The 22234-nt window shown below is 42.2% G+C and overlaps 1 protein-coding gene and 1 long non-coding RNA gene across 2 annotated transcripts in view; one reads left to right on the forward strand and one right to left on the reverse strand.

Moving 5' to 3' along the window:
* LOC134225681 (uncharacterized) overlaps positions 1-18860 on the reverse strand; it is a 153732-nt gene extending 134872 nt beyond the window's left edge. The window contains exon 1 of the mRNA XM_062705954.1: positions 18721-18860. The gene's annotated coding sequence lies outside the window, so the exon portion shown is untranslated. The remainder of the gene's footprint in view (positions 1-18720) is intronic.
* LOC134226982 (uncharacterized) lies at positions 9704-10538 on the forward strand. Its single transcript, XR_009983594.1, has 3 exons — positions 9704-9867; positions 9929-10151; positions 10223-10538. It is a non-coding gene; the product is annotated as an uncharacterized LOC134226982 (long non-coding RNA).
* Positions 18861-22234: the final 3374 nt, after the last annotated feature.

The following is a 22234-nucleotide window of genomic DNA, read 5'->3' on the forward strand; positions in this document are numbered from 1 at the left end:
TTTCCCTGGAGTTCCTCCATAAACTCCTCCAAGACCTCTTTGTGAGGTTTGATTAAGAAACCATCAGCGTGCGATTATACGTTAATACCTCAGCGTGTCAATCGGTGAGCAGCAAGCCATGACTCGCCCTCTACTGGTCAGATCTCGATGGCGTACACACGCACTGACGGAGAGCTGCTGTCATCACATTTTGCTCCAGACATTTGGAGCCGCATTTGACAATCCTGTCAGGCTATTTTTTTGGTAAAAAAAATCACAAGGCAAGGTAGTTTGTATTGCAACAAAGCGCGTCTGGAAGACCGCTGGAAAATGGATTGTGGTTTGTAAAATCGCAAGGCACGTAAAAATAGTAACATTGGCTTGTGGTTCGGAATACCTCAAGGCGCAGAAATGTATACACTAGGCAGCTTCAGTTTACATGAGACTACCAGATAAGCTAGTTTTAACGGAATCTTGGATATATGGAAAACTAACGAATGCTACAAAAGGGGTGTTTGGAAGGCAAAATTATATTATCCTGAAGTCTATTTTGAAATTCGCTGACATAGTATCAAATTTAAGTATGATATCTCATTCAAGTATGATATTTCAGCTAAATTCTAGATAAATATCATTTTCTAGGCGGTTGTTCGGTACACAGATAGAAAAAGTTGTTGAAATTTACACGAAAGTAATGCACATAAAGGGAATGCCTAAAAGAGCGTAAATTTAAACAATATTTTCACCTGAATGTATGCAATTTGTATTGCATTATGACACTTTTTATACGAATAAGTGTCATAATGCTATGTAAATTGCATACATTTAGGGCGAACTTGTTGGAAAAGATTCATGTACGCCCAGAATAGTGTAGTTTTCCACGTCTTTATTATTTACGCGTCGATTACTTTTCATTATTTCTTTCTGTGTAGTTCAACATCGATATGTCGAAGGTCAACTTGATGGTGTTACTATACACGAGGCTGAAAGTTGGATCAAATGAACGGAATAAGATGTTAATATTATTGCTGCAATCTATAATGTTTCTTGAGAGATCAATATCATAACACTAGGTATCAATTTAATTCAACATTTAAACGATACAATCTATTGACTTCCATATCGTTGTTTTGCGAATGAAAATTACGATGTTAAGACAGGTTTATATTGGGGTTCAGCTGTTAAGGGGGAACACATAAATTCGTATTTTTTAATTTATGTGTGTGGTATTTCTCGATTGTTGCACTACCACAATCTCAATTCATCGAAGTACGGAAAGAAACAGACGACGCACTGCTGGTGGTAAATCATTCCGAAAGGTCTTCTCATTGCCCAATTGGAATTAATCTGTTTCTCAAATGCAACATGCTCAATGTTCATCTTTTTTTTTCGTGTTAGGTATCGTTACCACTGTGGCCAGTTTTTTGATCTATTGTGATGTATTCCCCTTTTTAATATGGCTTTATCACAATGTCAAGCCACTATTTAGAATGACCGTCAAATGTGACTCGTAACCTTTTCCCAGTCTGGTAGTACATTTCTAATAAACTGCACCACCAGATTGGGTGTTATTCTCCAAACTTCATAGGGTTATAATAGCCCTTAGTTGAAGAACTTTATTTTTTTGGAAATTGCCGGGCAATGGCATAAAATGTGTTCCGAGTCTTCTTTATCCACCCCACAGAATCGACATGAATCATCTTGAATTTTTTCAGTTGCTTCAAGTGATAATGGCTCTGACAATGACCTGTTATTACGCCCGCATATGTTCTAAGATCTTTTTTGGAAAGCTCTAAGATTTTCCGTTCACAAAAATATTAGGTGTGATGAACCTTTTGGACTGCCTTGCATTAGGAGTGTGTTTCCAATTTGTTTCCATGTTCGATGTTATCCACATTTTAGCACCCTTTTCAAAGCATATGTGATAATGCACAAAATGGTTCTGGTCCACAGATACTGCTTGATGATCCGAGTCTCGCCAATTTATCAGTTCTCTCGTTCCCATCAATTTCATAGTGGCCACTAGCCCAATATAAAGTAACTTGGTTACAACAAGACAATTTATACATTCCCAGACGTGTTTTGATGTGCATGTCGCTGATTTCATGGCATTCAAAGCGGCTTGACTGTCCGACATAATGCAGATGTTCGAAGGCCTGTATTTGCGTCGCAAACACAAATTAGAGCATTCCAAAATAGCTTGCACGGAAGAAAAAAAGTACCCAGCGTTGAATTTTTTTTACCTTATTTTTGAGTTATTTTTTCTCTTTCCTTTCATCCACTCTTTCTTCTGTTGTCAAAAACAAAAGAGCCAAACAATCCAACGACGCCAGTTCAATACGGGAAGCCAATTTTGAGTTTTATTACCTGAGGTCGAAATTGAGTGAATTAAACTTACATTTGGGTAAATAAATTTTCCGTTGGGTACTTTTTTAACATGGGAGTAAAGGCAAACTACTTCGACCCTACTTACTCAATTTTGGCTTCCCGTACGGATGTTCGAGGTTGGGTGAATTAAAGTCACTATTGGGTAGTTTATTTCTTCCGTGTGTGTTGCAGCTTGAAACACAGTAGGCTACTTGCCCATGGGGATCGAGATTTCTGCCCCTATAGGGCACTGCACGGACTGCTTTGTCTCTTTCTCGTTGCAAAGAAATTAGAAAACAACAAGGCCAGTAAACGTCAAAATTTATGAGGAACGAAAGAGAAAGAGATGTTTCCGTGCAGTGCCCTATGTCAGCCACCCCAGCTCCTGCTTGATTGTTCAGTCTCTAATTATCTGTGTAGAAAACTATTGATACTGATCGTATAGATTTAGACCGCCGTTTTCCCAAGCATTATGCCCAGGATTTATTACCTGGAATAAACGTTCAAAGTTATATTTTTTACCCATCCAGTCTTCGTTGTTTATTACTAATGGGTTTATTCTAATAATGTTTAGAATACTCAGATGACCTGTGAGGTCGCCTTCCAAGAGGTTCGTTGATCGCCGGATCGTTAGGGCACTCTTCTCGGCTTCTAAATGTATGAATTAATGTAAAGGGAGTACAAAGAGTAAGCAATCCAACGCCTTCGATGGTGTACTTCTCATTGCACCAGTTGCTGAGATAGTTGCTAATCGTTGAACTCTGTCCAATTTTTTTTTGTGCTCTTTTCTCTTTTGTTTTTGACCACCATACCAATGAAGCATGGTTAATTCTGGGTCTTTCAGTTGCTGAGTAACTCCAGTGAATTATCTTCGGCTTTAGGTCCAATGCTTAGCAAACGTCCGTTTACATATCCAAAGAGCATTTATCGCTTTGCTAATAGCTTGTTCAAGACGTGCATTCCAGTTGAGCTTCCTGTCAAGTATAACTCCAAGATACTTAACCGTATTCGAAAGTTTCAAAAGTGTTCCTTTCATTTTTAAATTTTCTAATCGAATTTTTTTCCTTCTAGTGAAGGGTATATGATAGTAGTTTTACATGGATTTATATTCCTCCCTTCCTATCACACCACATAGCAACAAAATTTAGTGCTATTTGCATTCTGTTTTCGATAATACTGTCATATTTTCCTCGAACTATTATGACAATATCATCCGCAAAACCGATTATCTCGAAACCTTGGTTCGACAAGCATGTGAGAAGATCGTCAACTACTAATGACCACAATAGAGGTGACAGCACGCCTCCTTGAGGGCACCCTTTGACTGCTCTAATAGTGATAGATGAGCATCCTAAGGTAGCTGATATTTCCCTGTTTACCAACATTGCCTTTATCCATTCGATAATGTATTTGTGGAAGCCAAGCTTCGTTATAGCTTTTGCTATAGAATTGTGTGAAGTGTTGTCAAACGCTCCTTCAATGTCTAGGAAAGCAGCAAGAGAAATTTATTTTGCTTCAAAAGATCTTTCTATTTTTGTAACTAAATAATGTAATGCAGTCACTGACGATTTACCCTCCTGATAAGCAAGCTGATGTTTACTTAAGGGATTCGAGATTAAATATGATGATTTTATATGCTCATCAATTATTCTTTCCATAGTTTTCAGCATAATAGACGACAAACTTATCGGCCTAAACACTTTAGGTGATGATTTATCTTTTTTTTGGCTTTTGGAATAAAAATTACCCTTACTTGCCTCCGAAAAAGATCGCAGCAGTCTGTGTGTGCGAGCGGTTGTGATTTTCCTAGTGTCACTTCCCAATTTCGATAAATTATTTTTGGCCGGAAAATACGGTTTTGGCCGTGAACCTGTGAAATAAGAGTGAAGCCTCAAGTTTTTAGAAATCGTGTGGCCTAGACAACACGGGGAGCCAAAGAGATTTTCATCAGGTCCGGAGCTGTCGACGTATATGTGGGAATTCAGTGTTGCCCCTCATAGAAATGTAGAGCTGATCGCTGTAGAGAGGGCGCCCTACTGCTTCATAGACCTGTACTGATGCGAATGATCTGGGAGGCGCGGCAAGCAGACCATGTTCACAGACGATTGGCCAACATGCGATTTCGGCGGTGGATGTGTACAGGTCTCCTCCACTTCATTGAGGTGTCTTTACAGTCTACTGTTTTCGTGAGGTCGAATCTATTTAACGAAATATGTGTGATTTTCCTTTGGATTTTATTTTAACTAATGTACTGTGTTTACTAGTTGTAGCTATTTAGAACTAGCTAGAACACTTATAAAAACAAATATCAAAGCAATTATTAATCACAACCAGGCCCGGTTGATTGCATGTTTGGGGAAATTTTGTGGCCTGCGCTGACTGTAAAACCGTTATTGAGTTGAGGGCGGGATATTATCGCATTTCGATTATACCTCATAACTATAAAACAAACATAATAAGACCCTTTTCCGCTTTGATTCATATAATTTTCTTCATGCGAAATTGATGAATCTTACTATTTTCATTTAATTAATTGTTGGTATTCATTACATTTAGATTCATCACACAAAATATTTTGTACATGAATTCTATTTCTTTGACTGCATTGCGGAACAAATGACATAAGCCAATGTCTACCATTTCTAACCCTAAATCCTGGTGGAATAGTGCTTGAAAGATCGTGTTAAAGTTCGCGTCGATTCTGTTCAAGTTACGCGTTTCTCGGTTTGCAAAAGTTACCAAGCTTACATTGTGTGAGATTTCCTCTTAATTCCACACAATCCAGGTCAAAAATAAAGTTGATACAGATCTTGAGTGAGCGTCGGCTCGGTCGTAGAAGTGCGATCCTCAGTATGCAGAAGCCACCGGGCCTGCATTGTATTAGTTTTTTTAACGCGATACCATGAAAGTAAAAGAGTTTTTTGAAATAGAGTTCACTTAAAAAGTAGAACGGTCTCGAGGCCACAGATTTTTGTTCTGCTTTGTGCGGTAAATTATTCAAATAATTAAGTGCGCGACCGGACGTGTTTGTTTAAAACAGAACGGTCTCGAGACCACGGATTTTTTGTTCTACTTAGTGCGGTCAGTAATTGAACTAATTAGTGCGCGATAGTCAAACTACACGTTATACACAGCATGCCGTTTACCAAGACGAACCCCGCTACATTACCTACCCCATATTTTCCAACATCCCAATGATTTCTCGTGGAAGTGCAGATGAATCGTCGGCTTTCATCAAAGCGAGTATCACGTCAACATTTTCCTACCCATTATTTAATTCACCTGCATTCGGACACAGCCGGCGCTGGTATTGCTTTATATTGGGTCACCAGTCTTTACACATTGAGGATGATGTTAGTCCCAAACATCATCTGTTGGTTCTCTGTGTAATTACAGCTGGCCAGGCAATAACGGAGTAGCAACCGTGGGCGGTCAATCATGCTCATGCTCATGCTCATGCTCAAAAATTACCCTTACTTGCCTCCAAGCCGTTGGGATGTAATTAGTGAGAATTGGTGTTAAAGTCTGTTTCGCCTTCTGTAGCAGGGCCGGATAGATTCCATCCATACCACTGGCATTTCCTCACACACTGTGCACAATGAGGAGATTTTAATACACACCACAGAGAGTGACGCTGATACTCATCGTGTAACAAAGCCAACACGGTGAGTGAGGACGAAGACGAAGAGTGAGAGAATCATTCCGGTGAGAGCTGGGCCAGCACAAAGTTGTGCCACTTAGTGCAATATTCTTGGAAACGATTTCGTTTTCTATGAAGCTAGCTGAAATTTTTTGGAACACAAACATACTTCGCTTTTGAACATTAGTTAACTAACGTCTCAGTTAGAATGGACGAGGTTTTAATAAAGTTTGGCGCTCCATGCTAAATTGGCGAATAAAGATTAAATAAAAAATATTAAGGAGAAGAAGAAGATATTTGATGATATTTGAACAGAATGGCACGGGAAAGCAAACGGTTAAATTTTTAAAACGCTTCTCGAAAATTCTAGAAGCAATTTAGATAAATGCGGTTAGCAGTACGGGAATGAACTTTCCTTATATTGCTTTAAAACACATAATTTCGATTTTGAATTTTATTCTGTGATATTGCACTGATGTCTAGAATTTGTGAGAAGAGTTTTATAAATTTCACCGAGTGCTTTCCCGAGCCATTTTTTCTAATATCTTTCGGCTTCTTCTTCTTCATGCAACCTTTATTCGCCTGGAGACGGAAGGGGAATTAAAACTGTTTATTTTTAAATTGTGTGAAAACTTTTATACGGCCGTGAACATTATTCTGATGCTTGTAGACAGCAGGCGTACATTGGGCATAATGGAACTTTATATAAGTTCAATGTTTTCTGTTTTTGTTCCGAATTTTTTATATTTACCAAGATTACCTGACGGAAATTGTATTTAGAAATCGTCTCGTCAGTAACTTATTTTAAAGCAGGTGGGGCGGAATAATGCTGGTAGTACAATTGCTTCTAAATACTTTTGCCTACAGATATCTCAAAAGCCAGCAAAAACAAAAATATCTTATTACGCATAAATAGTATCAACAGCTACGTTTAATTTTCTTTGACAATGTTTATTTTCATTATGTTTGATTCACCGTTTTGTCAAAACCAGGGTTCGGATTTCTCACTCACTCACGCGACAACAGATCGCTCCACCATCCATTTTATCCGGATAAATTACAGTGCGATAAACTCCGGCACAAGCGGTGGTGCGAAAAATTGTTATCCCTCTTCCCATGTTTCGCGAAAATCAAATGCTGTTTACTTTGCTACTCCGAACTGATTGCATACGACGATGCGCCACGATAAGTAGTAGGTTCAAGACAGCAGTTTTTCTATTTGCTTTCAATCGGTTCGTGTGGTGGCGTGGTTATAGTGGGCGCTTTACACATTTTAAAATTGTTTTGGGTTCGAATCCCGTCGCGGACCTACATTTTTGTGAATATGCTTTTAAAACTTATCTGGAGAAGTGGCGAGGTGGAGAATTTGGTGGCACAAAATTAAATTATCCGGCAAGCCGGCGCTCGCGAGTTTATCGCCCGTCTTTCTATCCGGATAAAATATTGCGTGAGAACACTTGCTCAAAGGAGAATGTGGAAAAATTGCACTCCGCTGTTTGGATCAATCCTGGGTTTTTATTCATATGAGTGAGAATTCCGAAGCCTGGTCAAAACTCATTGAGGAACACGGTGTGTTTATTTCACCATTTATCCTCAACACTTCGTGTCTGACAAATGCATTCGATGCAGAGTAGAAACACAAAGAGGACTCACTGCGTTGTGGAAGAGAAAGAATGAGCGATAAGCGAAACACACTCTCTGCGGTCTTTTTGAGGAGTGCAGAAGACACGCACATTTCGACTACTCTGAGGAGTATGCCAGCCCTGCATACCAGGTGACTTAAAAGGTTCGAAAGAGTCAATCGCCCATTCAACTTTTTTTTTTTGTAAACATCGTATTGATCAAAGTGCTTGCATTCCTGGTTTCCTCTTCCTCAGTCGTTACTTCTGTTCGTTACAATATTCATCTTAGTCTCGCGCAAATATCAAATCGTTGCATCCTATGCAAGAGGATTTTTTGCCTTTTTTTATTAGAGAAGAAAGAGAATGTGGGGTTTGAGTAAGAAACCACCAGCGTGCGATTATACATTAACAGCTCAGCTCAATCGATGAGCAGCAAGCCATGACTCGCCCTCTTCTGGTCAGATCTCGATGGCGTGCACACGCACTGACGGAGAGCTGCTGTCATCACATTTCGCTCTAGCCATTTGGAGCCGCACACTCTTTGCTTGGAGAACTCTACGAAAATTACCTCGTAAACTCTCCTGAACTTTACTCTGAATTTCTTTCAAAATGGAATTGCTTCATACACAACTTTCACCCACCCCCAGGAATTCGTCCTTATAATTCTTCCTTACACTCTAGATCCTTTAGAAAAATCCTCTAGAAATTTATCCGGGTATTCCTCAAAAAAAGTTATCATGGATTATTCTGAAAATTACTCCAAGAACTCCTTCGGAAATCGCCTTTGAAAAAAAACTCTGAAAATTCCACTGGGAATTTATGAAGATACAATCCTTCAGAATTTCCTATTAACTTTTTCCCAAAAAATCTTTGAGAAAACTCTTTAGGATTTTCTCCCGGAATTCCCGGAAATTCAACCAGAAATTGAAAGTTTAGAAGGAGCAATTCCTTATATTCCTGAAGAAGAATTCACACATTTGCTAAAAGATTAAATGTCACGTGGAATTTTAATAATATTTTTTTATGTTTGTACAAGCGGCCAAACTGGTTTTAGACATTTTCCCACAACGTTTCTCGCACGCTCTAGCTTGAAAACAGAACCATTCTAGTTGCAGTTGTGAGTAGGTTGCTATCAATGATTGCGATTAAAAGATTTTATCAGAAATGAGAGTAAGTGCTGCATGATTGTATATATTCAGCTGCTTGTTTTAGCCTTGAACTGGGTCCAGGTCAGATTCGTATTGACTTATCTTATTTGTTGCTGAAGCTCCATAAACAGAAACGAACCCCTGGACCAGCCTCTGTTGGGTTCCAATTTCAGTAAATCCTCAAGCATCAAACAAATTATTTAAAATAAGATATTTTTCTCTGCCAACGTAGTTCGTGTTCCATCGTCAGTTGATATAGACGAATACTTTGTATGACGAATGATGTTCTGAATCCTTACATGAGTAATTGTATTGGTATGTGGAAATGATATAAATATGGAATAAAGATGACTATGAGCTCTCTTTTGATTTTTGAGCTGGAACGTATCAGATGTGTAATTATTTCTATAGTGATCGGCTAAGAACACTACTTAACTGTGGAAACGAGGATGGGATACGAACCCACGCGTGCTGCCGGGATAGCTAGTTGTTAAATAACATTGATTCTATATTATAATTGGAGAACAGACTAAAAAAACAAGTAAAAGGTCTATTAAAATGATTCAACAACGAGCACAACACATCACACTTAACTAGCGTTGAAGCTCACACTACTTAACCGTCAACATACAACAAGCCATAACGACTATGACAAAGTTCGTTTATGGCAGCAATTTGCTGTTTCCTTTTCTGTAACAGCCAGCACCAGTCTCGATCATTAAAATCATTATTCGTTTAGCGAAAGCCAACTGTTTACAAACAAAAGGTGGAATCCAAGCAAAATGCGACCAGCAGAGGGTAAAACAGTAACTGGCATAAGTGCCTACCGTGCAGCCAAAACAAGAAACACGTACTCGAAGAGGGTTTGCTCTATTGTTGAACGCCTCCAACACAGACAGAAAGACACTTGCCGAAATGTGTCGAGGCCCGAGAGGGTTGTTCGTTAGCTTATAACCGTTGAAGGCACTGAGAGGCACGCAAATGAACGATTTAACTGATGTAAATAATCGTCATTGAATCACTTAAGCTATTTTTTCGGTTCTTCTTGTTTTGTGATACACAAAGTTTTCATCATAACAAAACGCCCTTAGATACTGTTCCAGTACTTTCGGTTATTATCAATTCGTGTTATTTGTGTTTTTCGTTATTTTACCAACTACAACGCCTTTCAGTTACCCTTCAACTTACCGGCTTATCCAACGAAAACTGAAGCGACCGCACGTGCATGTGCAAAATGCAACGAAAGCGAAAACAGTGCGATGTTTTGTATATTTCGGATTGTCCGAATCCGACCTGCTATGCGGCACTGTGGCAGGTAGGTGAGGTAGCAAGTCGCACACCGCGGGTCTTAATTAGGAACCACCAGCAGGTGAGCGTGCGCGCTTTTTGCTAGAGGTAGGTAGGTATGTGGTGTGGTGACCAAACGACGCAATTAAAAATCGATTTCCTTTTTTGAACTATTTTAGTGCGGCAGCAGCACGAAGCACACTCAAACGGTGAACACGACAGCGACGCCAAATCCAAATTGGACGTACGGGTATTATAGGCATCGGGTTGCGTGCCATCTTAGATTGGCACTAACGCCGCAGCTGCTGCGCGCAGGGCGGAGAAGTGTAATTTTCTAATTAAAGCACAGCGAAGTTTTGGACTTAGTTGCAAAATTATCTAATTGGTGGATTTATATGGGAAACACCGAGCGATGCTTCTATAGATGGAAGGGTGGGAAGGGTTGAACCAGGGGCATAATAAGTACCTTAAGTAGATGTCTGTTTCATGCAAGGAAAGGAGTAGATATTTGAACCACTCACGAATTGGACCACAAATAGAATTCGATCACTACTTACGTATTGTATTTGTTTGAATTGGCAATTCAGAGCAATCAACATCAGGTAGGTTATAGTAAACAGCAAGGAGAATACGAGCAGCACCAATAAGAATTTCCAAAATTAAGTATTCTGTTCTATCAGTTACACTAATGATTGATTTTCTAACCAAGCGATAAGCCAAGCCTTTCCTTGTGTAAATGCAAATACCTTCACCATGTCTGTTATGGTCATTTCTGATTAAATTGAAACCCTGGATGTTTAGCATAGAATCACTGATGGAGTTACTCGTCCAAGTTTCGGTAAAACAGGCTACATCAATCTTACTCGCGATTTCCAGCTAACTTTGCATAAACTTTGCATATTCATGTGTGCAATGTTAAGTTTGTCTTGCATTAGTACAGCGTTTAAAACGGCCCTCGATGCTACATTTTCATCAGAAGCATTGCTACTGGAAAGTGTAGCACTATCCATTTTCAATAAGCATAACAAAACACTTCAAGGAGACACAACCCAAGGAACAAACAAGAGAAAGATAACTTACATCTAAAGAGAACTTTTGACTAATTCTAATGATAACGCACATACTATTACGACGTATGATTTTGATTTGATGTAGTTGGTCGCAGCCAAACCAACTTGAAAGAGAGAAAATAGGTATAAACAATTCCAAGCACACTTTTAGCAGTATTCTACTAGCAAAGGAAACAGTTGAACATTTAGCATATTAAACTTCACAATAATCGATTGTACATTATCAAATCTACTGCTAGACATATTCAGCTTTCATCCAGCATGCAGCACATCTACACATGACACCATCAACATCAGCAGCAGTAACTAGCATTCGAAAAAGCAGCAACTCTTCGTATCAACATCAAATCATGGCCTCTGCCATTTAGGGGTCGGTTTGGGAACATTCTCCCCTACATAGTGTTTCATTCACGGAAAAAACTCGCATAGAAAAAATGCAATTTATTCATTCTGTGAATATTAAGTTGCTTCGATTTGACTGATATTTTATCATAAAACTGTCATTTAATTTTGCTTTAGGTGAAATTTTAGTAATATATAACATATACAAAGTAGACAAAGTAGACAAAGGGCACGGCAAATGCTGGGTAAAGCGTACCATTGGTACTTCGCGTACCTGAAGGAATAAAATAGACCCCATCTCGCGGTCCTTAGCCTCTTACCCAGCAACTCCTATCCCTACCTCCCCGCGGTGCTGGCCGGGATACGAGCAACCTTAGGAAAGATCGGGTAACCAACCCCGGTGGGAACTATGGTCGTATGCTGACAGGGAAGGGAGGGGTTTGCTCCTCTCCGGAGGTGCAAATCTTATTGAGCGTCTGTTCTCCATGTCAGGATCGGCTCACAACAGCGTCTGTTCTCCATGTTAGGGGCGGCTGATCATCGTCCGAGTGCCAGCGAGGGACTCTAAGTGAAACTGTGCACCATGGTCCTCCGGAAATTTAGGGGGTTTGGTGGCAGGCCCTGCAAGCCAGCCTTTAAAAAATCATAAGCAACGAACAATCAACAAGAGAGTACGGACCGGAACCATCGGCGAAGACCACTGCGACGAAAAGGGACTAGCGATTGGAAACTCGGTTCGTGGAACTGCAAATTTCTCAACTTCATCGGGAGCACACGCATACTCGCCGATGTGCTCAAGGACCGTGGATTCGGCATCGTAGCGCTGCAGGAGGTTTGTTGGAAGGGATCAATGGTGCGAACGTTTAGAGGTAATCATACCATCTACCAGAGCTGCGGCAGCACACACGAGCTGGGAACAGCTTTCATAGTGATGGGCGATATGCAAAGGCGCGTGATCGGGTGGTGGCCGATCAACGAGAAAATGTGCAGGTTGAGGTTCAAAGGCCGGTTCTTCAACTTCAGCATAATCAACGTCCATAGCCCACACTCCGGAAGCACTGATGATGATAAGGACGCATTCTACGCGCAGCTGGAACGTGAGTACGACAGCTGCCCAAGCCACGACGTCAAAATCATCATAGGAGATTTGAACGCTCAGGTTGGCCAAGAGGAGGAGTTTAGACCGACTATTGGAAAGTTCAGCGCTCATCGGCTGACGAACGAAAACGGCCTACGACTAATTGATTTCGCCGCCTCCAAGAATATGGCCATTCGCAGCACCTACTTCCAACACAGCCTCCCGTATCGGTACACCTGGAGATCGCCACTGCAGACAGAATCACAAATCGACCACGTTCTGATTGATGGACGGCACTTCTCCGACATTATCGACGTCAGGACATATCGTGGCGCTAACATCGACTCTGACCACTATCTGGTGATGGTTAAACTGCGCCCAAAACTATCCGTCATCAACAATGTTCGGTACCGACGACCGCCGCGGTACGACCTAGAGCGACTGAAGCAACCGCCACTGCATACGCGCAGCATCTCGAGGCAGCGTTGCCGGAAGAGGGTGAGCTCGATGGGGCCCCTCTTGAGGACTGCTGGAATACAGTCAAAGCAGCCATTAACGACGCAGCGGAGAACAACGTCGGGTATATGGGTCGAAGTCGACGGAACGATTGGTTCGACGAAGAGTGCAGACAGATTCTGGAGGAGAAGGACGCAGCGCGGGCGGTCGCGCTGCAGCAAGGTACCCGGCAGAACGTGGAACGTTATAGACGGAAGCGGAGACAGCAGACCCGCCTTTTTCAGGAGAAGAAACGCCGCCTGGAAGAAGCGGAGTGCGAGGAGATGGAACAGCTGTGCCGTTCTCAAGATACACGCAAGTTCTATCAAAAGCTCAACGCATCCCACAAAGGCTTTGTGCCGCGAGCCGAAATGTGCCGGGATAAGGATGGGAGCATCTTGACGGACGAACGTGTGGTGATCGAAAGGTGGAAGCAGCACTACGAGGAACATCTGAATGGCGCTGAGAGTACAGGCAGTGAAAGTCAAGGCAGCGGAAGAGATGACTACGTCAGTTCAGCGGACGATGGAAGCCAACCAGCCCCCACCTTGAGGGAAGTTAAGGATGCCATTCAACAGCTAAAGACCAATAAAGTAGCTGGTAAGGATGGTATCGGAGCTGAGCTTATCAAGATGGGCCCGGAAAAGCTGGCCACTTGCCTGCACAAACTGATAGTCAGAATCTGGGAAAACGAACAGCTACCGGAGGAGTGGAAGGAAGGGGTTATATGCCCCATCTACAAGAAAGGCGACAAACTGGAGTGTGAGAACTTTCGAGCGATCACCATCCTTAATTCCGCCTACAAAGTGATATCCCAGATCATCTTCCGTCGTCTGTCACCATTAGTGAACGAGTTCGTGGGAAGTTATCAAGCCGGCTTCGTTGACGGCCGCTCGACAACGGACCAGATCTTTACTGTACGGCAAATCCTTCAAAAATGCCGTGAATACCAGGTCCCAACGCACCATCTGTTCGTTGATTTCAAGGCGGCATACGACAGTATAGACCGCGTAGAGCTATGGAAAATTATGGACAAGAACAGCTTCCCTGGAAAGCTTACCAGACTGATCAAAGCAACGGTGGATGGTGTGCAAAACTGTGTGAAGATCTCGGGCGAACACTCCAGTTCGTTCGAATCGCGCCGGGGACTAAGACAAGGTGATGGACTTTCGTGCCTGTTGTTCAACATTGCGCTAGAAGGTGTCATGCGGAGAGCCGGGTGTAACAGCCGGGGAACGATTTTCAACAGATCCAGTCAATTTATTTGCTTCGCGGATGACATGGACATTGTCGGCCGAACATTTGCAAAGGTGGCAGAACTGTACACCCGCCTGAAACGTGAAGCAACAAAAGTTGGACTGGTGGTGAATGCGTCAAAGACAAAGTACATGCTTGTGGGTGGAACCGAGCGCGACAGGGTCCGCCTGGGAAGCAGTGTTACGATAGACGGGGATACCTTCGAGGTGGTCGAGGAATTCGTCTACCTCGGATCTTTGCTAACGGCTGACAACAACGTTAGTCGTGAAATACGAAGGCGCATAATCTGTGGAAGTCGGGCCTACTACGGGCTCCAGAAGAAACTGCGGTCGAAAAAGATTCGCCACCGCACCAAATGTGTCATGTACAAGACGTTAATAAGACCGGTAGTCCTCTACGGACATGAAACATGGACAATGCTCGAGGAGGACTTGCAAGCACTCGGAGTATTCGAGAGACGGGTGCTTAGGACCAGTGTTGTAAAATGTCATTTGCATTCGTTTGTATAATTTTCCCAGAACTTTTTCCAGAAGGTAGCTATCAATTAATGATGTATGACGAACTTATAGCGCTTAAATGTGCCTACAGCTTTGTCTAACAAGACATTGCTGTAAATATGTAATCTGGGGCGTGGGAGGCAAAATGTCATTCAAATGACATTATGTCAAATGACACGTGACATTTTGGAGAGTTTTCACTCTCCAGCCTAAGATGTTATATTTAGAGCAATGTACCCTTGGACAAAAATATAGCCCTACTCAAGCGTTATGAGTACATCTAAAATTATGCAATAAATTTGGCTTCTTAAGAAAGTTATGAACAAATTAGTCAAATGACATGCAGATGACATTTTACAAGCCTGCTTAGGATCATCTTTGGCGGTGTACAAGAAGACGGTGTGTGGCGGCGAAGAATGAACCATGAGCTCGCCCAGCTCTACGGCGAACCCAGTATCCAGAAGGTAGCTAAAGCCGGAAGGGTACGATGGGCAGGGCATGTTGCAAGAATGCCGGACAGCAACCCTGCAAAGATGGTGTTCGCTTCCGATCCGGCAGGTACGAGACGACGTGGAGCGCAGCGAGCGAGATGGGCAGACCAGGTGCAGAACGACTTGGCGAGCGTGGGGCGTATTCAAGGATGGAGAGATGCGGCCTCGAACCGTGTATTGTGGCGTCAAATTGTTGATTCAGTGTTATCTGTATAGATGTAGACTAAATAAATGAAATGAATACAAAGTAGAAAAGGGGTAGAACAGATATTGAACATAATATAAAGTAATGAGGCAGATCTATAATGATATTATGTTTGTTGCTTATCATAATATTAAAGAAAATGAACCAGCCAGCGTCCATCAGACCACACCCCCCCTCGCCTCACCCTACAACTCCGAAAAAGAACCCACAAAATCCATATGAAAACCAGGCGCATGTAAACTATTGTACTATTGTATCAGACCTACAGCAAGCAATTCCTCACATGCCCATCTCCCACATAGACTCCGACAAGCTCCGACACAAAATCTCATGAAAATCTAATAGCCGCGCTGGTTGGCTGATGTATTAGAATTAGAATATTGGATTGATATTACCAAATCACTGAACGGGACAGTAAGTACGGAAAAAGGGGGAATTGAGGGGCTACCCTCTACTGCAACTCAGTTCTCACTTCTCACTATGAAAAGTGGGTAGGGAGACGTCTCATTTCTCACTCCTCATTTCTCACTTCCAACTGTGAATTCCTCCGGAAGTTCTTTCAGGAATTCCTGGAGGAACTTCCGGAGGAATCCCTGCAGGAACTTCCAGAGGAATTTCTCCGGAAGTTCCTCCAGAAATTCCTCTAGAAGTTCCTCCTGGAATTCCTCCGGAAGTTTCTTCAGGCATTCCTCTGGAAGTTCTTCCACCAATTCCTCCGGAAGTTCTTCCGGCAATTCCTCCGAAAGTTCCTTCGGAGGTTCCTCCAGGTATTCCTCCGGAAGTTCATCCAGGAAATCCTCCGGAAGTTTCTCAGGGAATTTCTCCGGAAGCTCCTCCAGGAGTTTCTCCGAAAGTTCCTCCGAGAATTCCTCCGGAAGTTCTTGAGAAAATTCCTCCGGAAGTCCCACCAGAAATTAATTGGGAAGTTCCTCCAGAAATTTTTCGGGATGGCTTCTTCAGGAATTCTTCGAGAAGCTTCTTCAGGACTTCTAACAAATTCTTCCATGAATTCATAAACAAGTATCTAAAAGAGTTTCCATCAGGAACTAGTTGAGAAGTTCCTCCAGTTCCTCCCATGTCATAGTTATTCACAGGTTTCATCCAGTCTCCATTCACGTTCATCACTGGCCCATAAACTTTGTGAGATACTCAAGTGGCCAACTAAATCGCCTGACTTGATTAACTTAAACCGTTTAAGTTTTTGCATATTCTTTTCCACTTCTAGCTGCACAAATCCATGCAATGGTATCAGATTTAGAATTGCATTTAACGATTTTGAAGGGGTGCTACGCATCGTTCCCGTTATAGCAATGGATATGACGTTTTATCCTCTCGACCATTCTCACAACTATATCCTTCTATCCTTCTAGTCCTGCAATGTTGATACAACAGGTTTAATAAAAACTGAAATGATAAATTAGCGAATGTTCTAAAATTAGTTTAATATAAAACTCACTTCCAATCAAATGTTTCAAATGCCTTATCGTTGAGTTAATCAGAATTTAAATTTTGACCAAATGTCCCTTCAGTCAATGTCTTTTTGACCGAATATTCTACGAAATGTTATTCGACAAAATGGTTTTCGACCAAATGACATAGACACCGGAATTCACCTAATGCAGCAACATATTGCCTGATCAGTTATAGTGAAGTCACACGACATGTTGAGATTCATTTGAAAAACTCAAACTGATTAGTTCCCCAGATCCTGGCCATCTGACCAGGATCCGACTGTAACCGTGAATACCCCATTTTCATCTTTATTTTGAAAAATCGTGACGTTTAAACCATCACACGCATTGTTTCGATCTACCTAATGAAATGCTCACCCTATAGGGAGGGTCTCCAAATCGTGGTCAACCAGTCACATAAAAATATAAGAAAAATCGGAGGGAATGCAAGTTATTGTGAAAAAAAGTGGTTGAGACGTGCTTCTGACATATTTGCAATATCTCAAATCAAAAGCTACGGAAAGGTTAATTCGTCCAGGGAAAAAGCGGTGTTTAATCAAGATTTCATTAAAAGTTTTAGATATCAACCCTACCTACCACCATCTACATAAATTGAAATAGAAGTTTCTTCAAGGGATATTTCATATTTTCCTTCGAAATTTCTTCTAAAAGATTATTTAAAAAAATATTTCCTAAGTATCTCTAAGGGGCCCTCCTTAGCCGTGCGGTAAGATGCGCGGCTACAAAGCAAGACCATGCTGAGGGTGGCTGGGTTCGATTCCCGGTGCCGGTCTAGGCAATTTTCGGATTGGAAATTGTCTCGACTTCCCTGGGCATAAAAGTATCATCGTGCTAGCCTCATGATATACGAATGCAAAAATGGTAACCTGGCTTAGAAACCTCGCAGTTAATAACTGTGGAAGTGCTTAATGAACCATTAAGCTGCGAGGCGACTCTGTCCCAGTGTGGGGATGTAATGCCAATAAAAAGAAGAAGAAGAAGTATCTCTAACTATCCTTCAGAAATTTCTACGAATATTCCATTAGCATCTTTTATTATATAGCGGTAGAAGGAAGTGGCTATAAAACCATGGGCTTTTTTTTTGTGTTAAATATCTTGGCTGTGCATATGCACAGCATATGTTTCGAAATGGACAAATTGATATGAAATTTGCGAAAAAGAATCGACGTGTCTTGGAGGGACTCGAACCCTCAACCTCCTACTCTCCAGATAGGCGTGATAACCCCTACACAACAAGACCACTTAAAGGTCACGTTTGCGGAAAAGCCATCAGAATCCGAGTACCAACCTCCACCTCCACCGCGGTTAGCTCTCTTTTTTTTGCAAATTTAATATCTTTCGGATGCTTGATTTGCCCAATCTCCACATGTGCTTTACTATTGTATATCCACAGTCAAGCGAGTGCACATTGTTTATTAAACGAAAGGTTCGCACTCCATGCCCCCCAGTAACGGGCTGGGCGGGACGGTATAGAATGCGATGGATTTGAGTATTATTGCATTGAGTATTATTGCGATAGCCTCATAATACACGAATGCAAAAATGGTAACTTGGCCTGAGACTGAAATGATAGGTTTCACATTTTGAAGGTTAAGGTTTTCCTAAATCCAATACTTAATTTTTTGTTGGTCCATATTATTTCTATTGAACTTTTTTACAGTCGTAATATGTAGCACAAATTTGCGAAAAGGTACAATAACGTTAACCATCGTTGGGGTGATTTATTACTGTTAAACATAATAAAAACATAACACGATATAGCGAACTTACCTTTTCAATTAGCAATTCACCGTAATCCTTTTGTCGGTTACTATTGCTTGCGGCCTTCTTGCGAGTTGTTGAGCTCCTTCTCTTGCAAAATATATCGCTGTTGTTGCTGTTTATACACTACAAAATTGCTTCAACTCCTATTTCCCGCTTTTTTCCTCTTCTCTATGGAAAATCACATCTACACACCATTGAAATTGCAATTCACTGTTCTTCTGTAACCACCTGCATATTCGTGTGTTAAATATAGAAATTAATGACAATGTTATACACCCGCATTAACAACCCAAAAAAAAACAAAATCAATGCAACTCCCTTCGATCGTAAACATAGTAGCCACGAATCACGTGCGTATCGATTTCTTTGGAACCGAAGTCGAACCGTCTGTAGATGTCAGGTCCCGCCTTGCCACATGATACTCAGTCACAGTTCCCCACACGTTAGCGCCTTTTTCTTTATCGGACAGTAAAACACAACTTTTTATTTACAATTAATACCACACCTAAGCATATATCATTTCTCGCGTTTCTTCATCGCATTTGCCCGAATAGCTTTCCACAAGTTACATGTTTTCCTCCTTAATCGCATCACTGCATTTCGCAACTCCGGCGCAACAGTGCGCGTACGGCGGGCGCGCACGATGTGATGGGCCGAAGACGCGGAGGAAACAGGATCCGATCGTTTCAGAAATTTCAATTACTTTGGAAATGGCCTAGAGCGGCACACGGCTGAATAACAAGTAGTGAGCAGCGTTTCTGGGTGCATTTTGATATTTTACCAAATACGTTTGGTTGAATGACATTCGGTTGAGAGGACAATTGGGCAAATCAAATGTAGAAGAGCATATTTCGACCCAATATCATTTCATACACATGTCATTCATCCAAACATATCCAATCCATTTGAATTCAGCTATTTGAATCAATCCTAGCTTTTCCCAAGGAATGTTTCCTAGCGTCCTAAACCATTCACGGAAACCCCTCGCTAGAAACCAGTTTCTCCGATACGCCTTATCAACCATCTAAAAAGGAAGGTCACAACGCAAAACCAGTCAACGCAAGCCCCTCCGCGGAAGGACCGTCCTCCGATCAGCCATAACGATGCTCAATAATTATGCTTCGCTTCGTCGTGCACAAATACACTATCAACTGGTAAACCCGTCCTGGTACCAGGAAGGCCCAACCCTTGCTCTAACTCTGTAGAGCTATGTTTTATGCTAACACACCAGTTTGAAAGCGCCAGGAGCGATACCAAGCGCTTGAATACGCGGCCGACTAACGACGACGACAACGACTTCTACGTAGGACCGAGCCCGAACTGATCGCCACCAATGTTGGAAATCTACTGGCGAAACCGGCTCGCGTTGGGGTAAGCAAACGGTGCGACGATCGTGCACTGATCGTATGGTGCTCGTGCCCCTCGCGGAGGAGCGTTTATGCTTGTGCGCCTCTCTCGACGCGACGCGAGCATTGCAGTTCACGTTATGATGGGTGGTGGTGTGATCCTCTGATCTGATGCAGTTGATCGATTTGGGGATCGCTTGGTCACTGCAAATGCATTGCACAGGAAAAGGTGCGTTTGTTATGAATTTGTCGGTGAAGCTTGACCATATTATGTAGAGAAAACTGGGGCACATATCGAAGTTCAAACTAAAAATTGTATCGATAAACCCTGCCTGTGATTTTTTTTATTAAAAATCTGAGATTCTTGTTTGACAATAAAATATCCCTTTTGTCTGTTTTTTTTTTACTTTATTAGAGACTTGCAGCCCGACAAGCTGGAGTGTGAGAACTTTCGAGCGATCCCCATCCTTAATGCCGCCTACAAAGTGATATCCCAGATCATCTTCCGACGTCTGTCACCATTAGTGAATGAGTTCGTGAGAAGTTATCAAGCCGACTTCGTTTACGGCCACTCGACAACGGACCAGATCTTTACTGTATGGCTAATTCTTCAAAAATGCCGTGAATACCAGGTCCCAACGCACCATCTGTTCATTGATTTCAAGTCGGCATAGGACAGTATAGACCGCGTAGAGCTATGGAAAATTATGGACGAGAACAGCTTCCCTGGGAAGCTTACCAGACTGATCAAAGCAACGGTGGATGGTGTGCAAAACTGTGTGAAGATTTCGGGTGAACACTCCAGTTCGTTCGAATCGTGCTGGGGACTAAGACAAGGTGATAGACATTCGTGCCTGTTGTTCAACATTGCGCTAGAGGGTGTCATGTGGAGAGCCGGGTGTAACAGCCGGGGTACGATTTTCAACAGATCCAGTCAATTCATTTGTTTCGCGGATGACATGGACATTGTCGGCCGAACATTTGCAAAGGTGGCAGAACTGTAAACCCGCCTGAAACTAGAAACAACAAAAGTTGTACTGGTGGTGAATGCATCGAAGACAAAGTACATGCTTGTGGGCGGAACCGAGCGCGACAGGGCCCGCCTGGGAAACAGTGTTACGATAGACGGGGATATCTTCGAGGTGGTCGAGGAATTCGTCTACTTGGGATTCTTGCTAACGCCTGATAACAATGTTAGTCGTGAAATATGAAGGCGCATCATCTGTGGAAGTCGGGCCTACTACGGGCTCCAGAAGAAACTGCGGTCAAAAAAGATTCGCAACCGCACCAAATGTGTTATTACATGACGCTGATAAGACCGGTAGTCCTCTACGAACACGAAACATGGACAATGCAAGCACTCGGAGTATTCGAGAGACAGGTGCTTAGGACATCTTTGGCGGCGAGCAAGAACACGGTATGTGGCGGCGAAGAATGAACCAAGAGCTCGCCCAACGCTACGGCGAACTAAGTATGCAGAAGGTGGCAGGACATGTTGCAAGAATGCCTGACAGCAACCCTGCAAAGATGATGTTCCCTTCGATCCGGCAGGTACGAGACGGCGTGGAGCGCAGCGAGCAAGTGGGCAGACCAGGTGCAATTTTGGACCACCTAGATGAACTTTGAATTTATATCATACAAAACTAAATACAACATTTAAATTTTATTGCAAAAAGAAACTATCCATACTGCCGTAATCTGAAAAAGTGACGTAACAGCCATTTTACAACATGCATGTTTTCCATTTTTCTGTTAAAGCTCGATGTGTAGTACTCGTCAACACCATTTTTGGAAAATGGCGTATACATACGCCACTTTTTCAGATTACGGCAGCATAGGGTATCTCCAACATTTGTTTCTTATAAATTATAGCAATTATTAAGAATATTTAAGGATTAGACGTAGAGTACATCAAGCAGGAAGTGCAGAGGGAACTAGGAGAGGAGAAGGAGGCAAGATCGAACGATTCGTCGAGAAGGAGTTCTGTTGGGTTGGATGCATCATTCGCAAGTAACCGTCGTTACCGTGATTCGATTGCACCCGCCGCTCCAGGACCAACAGTGGAATTACAACGACAGCAATTGAAGGACGAACTAGACAATCATATGGGCACAGCAGTTACACAGTTCCGTGGGACAGACCCCATGTCCCGACACCGGATACCCAAGTTGCAG

Source organism: Armigeres subalbatus, chromosome 3 (genome assembly GCF_024139115.2).
Source record: "Armigeres subalbatus isolate Guangzhou_Male chromosome 3, GZ_Asu_2, whole genome shotgun sequence".
Classification (NCBI taxonomy): Eukaryota; Metazoa; Arthropoda; class Insecta; order Diptera; family Culicidae; genus Armigeres; species Armigeres subalbatus.